Genomic DNA, 4108 nt, shown 5'->3' on the forward strand with positions numbered 1-4108 from the left:
GGTAAGATGATAAATACGGTAAATCAAAGACTTTTACCTACTACACCAGCAATAACAAATGTACGTCTAGTAATTAGTGCAAAACACGCACACTAGCGGTACATTGGTGTATTCACCTATTAAGAATAAAGATGTGTTTTCAATTTAGTTCACCACCCTTCACTCGCGTTTCCCACAGAGGGAAAAGGGTGCATATACTCTGGACGACAGTCGCAGAGGGTCAGGATTTGTAGTTAAAATCAGCGACAAAGGTTCTAAAACACGACAGATTGCTGTCGATAAAGGTCCTAGAACTCTGTGCATTTTACAATGCAATACATGATTCGCTTTCAGTCTGACCAGGTATATACTCTATTTTCTCTTCAGAACGAATAAATCTTTCGCCTTTTACTAAAGATTTCTGTGGAGAGGAACAACCATGAGTTTCAGGTAAATGTTTGATGCCTGTCTCACGCTGGCCTTAAGCAGTCAAACAAGGCAACGGCAGTTGCATACACAACAACCAGTGAGAACCAAGAAGCCGCATGGCAATGCGGCATGTGACTCAAATCCTCAATGGCTCAGAACACCATTATGTGAAAATGTCAAGAGATCATTACGTGAGTGGACATCTGTTAGACAGAGGATCTCACCCGTCAGAATTTGGATCCTGAAAACTGGACATTAAATCCAGAGGTGTTTCATAGGTGAGTCCACAGAAGGGGGTTACCCTCAAGTATACATGATGGCATCTCGCCACAATTACAAAAGCTCAGTATGTGTACAAAACAGATCACAAGGGCAGTGGCGGTGGAGTCTCTCACATTCATGTGGTCATTCATCATCGTGTATCTGGCTCCACCAGTTTCCGCTGCTCTCTCTGTTGTCAAAACGGCTCATAAGACAGTTGTCACAGTCATACTGGTGGTAGCTCATGGGTTTCGGAGAAGTTTGCTTCTCGAATTTTCAAGGAATACTTGCACACGATCTTGGCCCGCTCATAATACGTCCAACCTGTTACATCAGGGAACGTTAGTTTACCCATAGTTACCTATGTACCTATTATCTAGGTACCGCAGCTGCGGTTGACGGGGTGAGGGTGCAGACCGCCCTCTTAAGAAATTGAGCATTACAGTATCGGTTATACTAACCATGTTACGAAATAGTAAGCCGTTTAAGGCAGCTCATTTTTACAAAATTTCGTGTGCTTACATAGGTTGTAAACCTCAGAAGTTTCCAACATCATCCTTCAAGTAATCCGTATTCTGTTAAACGGGGTGGGATGGAAAACTGCGTTGATCTGCACGAAGAGTGCAGGTATCTGTGTGGTAAACTTATTTTCAAAGACGTTTGCCTCTATTGGCGTCTGTACACATCTTTCTACAAGGTGTCATCAAAGTTCACACTCTATTTATCCCACCTACAGCGCCAGGCGACTTGAAGTTGGGGTTCAGATTTCTTACAGTTTTCATATTTTGAACCCTTTCAACAAATGGGAATTAAGTTTCTCACTTTGGAAAACAATTTTCTTATAGCCTTGGCTTCGGCAAGGGTTTTGTTTTCATATTTGGGTGCCTTGTATTCCAAGCCACCGTATTTGAGTTTTCTCATGACAAAGCAGATCTTCGGACGAATCACGCTTTCGTATTCTTCACATCAATATACCAATAGGGGTTCCTGTGTGGACAGCACATTCTAGAATTCTGAATGTGGTACACGCATTACGCGTTTATATATGTCCCGAACGTCAACAGTATGTGATATAAATACGTTGTTTGTTCTCTATGATACTGCCAACTGGGGTTAGCCAGTTTCTTAGCAGACATTATCCAGTTGGGTAATAATAATGACTACAAGTCAGGTTTACTTTAAGGCTAAGTTACAATCGCCTACGTCAGTAATAGCTCATGCCACAGGTTCTGTGGGAATGTCAGACCCAGTGGGTCGTGGAGTGTCTAAAACGCGGCTATATAGCCTTCATGTGCACCATGTTTGTGCACGTTTACACGTTATAAATGGTGGCGCCATCAGCATTTAGCTTTGGGCTGCCTACTGTTACAAGTATCAAACAGCTCTCCCGCCCACGAGGGAAGCTTTGGTACGTCCCAAGAGTACTCCAGTGACCCCTAGTGGATGATAAAGAAAATAGGATTTTGGTACTTACCAGGTAAATCCTTTTCTTTGAATCCATAGGGGGCACTGGACGCCCACCCAGAGCAGTTTTACCTGGGTTGTGTTAAGCTCAAGGGAGCTTAGGGTAACAAGTTTTACTTCATTGATATTAAGCTCAAAGGAGCTTATGGTAACACATTTTCACCGATTGGTTCAAATTATAAAGTTCTATCGGTTATGGTGTCAACTGTTTAGTTGACAGTAAGGTTATGGGTCAACATTGTGTTGTCCGTTATGTTATAGGTATTCTCCATTGTCAACCTCTCTATATCGTTCCTGTTCGCTCAGTAAAAAACACTGAGGTCGTACACTGAGGTACTCGGGGATATGGAGGGGGGGGAGGGTCCTAAATTTAAATATTCAGTGCCCTTGTTCGGCTACGCCCGTCCATATCCCAAGAGTACTCCAGTGCCCCCTATGGATTCAAAGAAAAGGATTTACCTGGTAAGTACCAAAATCCTATTTTTATTGTAACCACAATGTAGCCGTAATATAACAGATGCCTTTTTCAACACAATGCAGCTTTATACTTGTATTACTGTATCATATGAATAGTTATTTCACTTCTTGCAACCTTAGCAACAATGTAGCGATATCCCTGTTAGTATTCCAACACATGCACTCAATTGGTTAGTAGCCCAAGGATATTTTTCAAGCTTCAACAGATTAATTAGCCGCTTGCTTATTGCTCACAGTGTCGTCCAGTCACATAGACACAATTTATAAATATGTTAGTTCATTCAAGCCAAGAGTAGAAGTGTTAGAAATAGCGCAGCATGCCCTAGACTTAGTTGTAATTCATCACACGTGTGGATACAAGCCGGAATATATATAGAAAACGTCCCATTTATCCTCGGTGATCTGTCCATCCTATTTGTAGTGCAGTAAATTATAAGTCAGAGTCCCACCAGTCCTAGGCACTAGATTCAGCGGCAGAGGCAGGGAGGGACGTGGAAAGCCAATATGGAGGTAATGGCAGGGACAGGGCGGAGGTAATGGCAGGGACAGGGTGGAGGTAAAACCTGCCATTACCTCCATATTGGCTATCTGGCTCCCTCCCTGCCTCTGCCGCTGAGTCTGCCTGGGCTATTTTATTATTAATACAGTGCCGCCGATCCTGCCATTTATTTCTGGGCTGGAGGGAAGGAGCAGCGCCAACAGCACCCGGCCGCGACTGGCCGCACCTGGCCAGGGAAAGCAGCAGCCCGGCGCGGACGTCCCATTGGGGCCCCGTCTTTAAACTCCCCCTTGGCCAGGTACCCGTAAAGATCCACAGTGCCCTGGTGCATTCTCGATGGTCGGGATCCTGGCATCATTATTCTGACTGCCGGTTTTCCAACCACCGGGATATTAACTACATCCCGTCCTGTCCCTGCCATTACCTCCGCTCTGTCCCTGCCAATACCTCTGCCCCCTGTCCTAGCCATTACCTCCACCCTGTCCCTGCCATTACCTCCACCCTGTCCCTGTAATTACCTCCGCCCTGTCCCTGCCATTACCTCCGCCCTGTCCCTGACAATACCTCTGCAGTGTCCCTGACAATACCTCCGCTCTGTCCCTGCCATTACCTCTGCCCTGTCCCTGCTATTACCTCCGCCCTGTCCCTGCCATTACCTCCGCCCTGTCACTGCTATTGCCTCCGCCCTGTCCCTGCCATTACCTCCGCCCTGTCACTGCATTTACCTCTGCCCTGTCCCTGCCATTACCTCTGCCCTGTCCCTGCCATTACCTCTGCCCTGTCTTTGGCATTACCTCCATCCTTTCATTGCAATTACCTCCGCCCTGTCCCTGCCATTACCTCCGCCCTGTCCCTGCCATTACCTCTGCCCTGTCCCTACAATTACCTCCGCCCTGTCCCTGCCATTACCTCTGCCCTGTCCCTGCCATTACCTCCATCCTTTCCCTGCAATTACCTCTGCCCTGTCCCTGCCATTACCTCTGCCCTGTCCCTACAATT

The 4108-nt window shown here is 46.2% G+C and overlaps 1 non-coding gene across 1 annotated transcript; it reads left to right on the forward strand.

Moving 5' to 3' along the window:
• Positions 1-346: 346 nt before the first annotated feature.
• On the forward strand, positions 347-461 carry LOC134913481 (U5 spliceosomal RNA). Its single transcript, XR_010177236.1, has one exon. It is a non-coding gene; the product is annotated as a U5 spliceosomal RNA (small nuclear RNA).
• The last annotated feature ends 3647 nt before the right edge of the window (positions 462-4108 follow it).

This window comes from Pseudophryne corroboree, chromosome 4 (genome assembly GCF_028390025.1).
Source record: "Pseudophryne corroboree isolate aPseCor3 chromosome 4, aPseCor3.hap2, whole genome shotgun sequence".
In the NCBI taxonomy this organism is placed as follows: Eukaryota; Metazoa; Chordata; class Amphibia; order Anura; family Myobatrachidae; genus Pseudophryne; species Pseudophryne corroboree.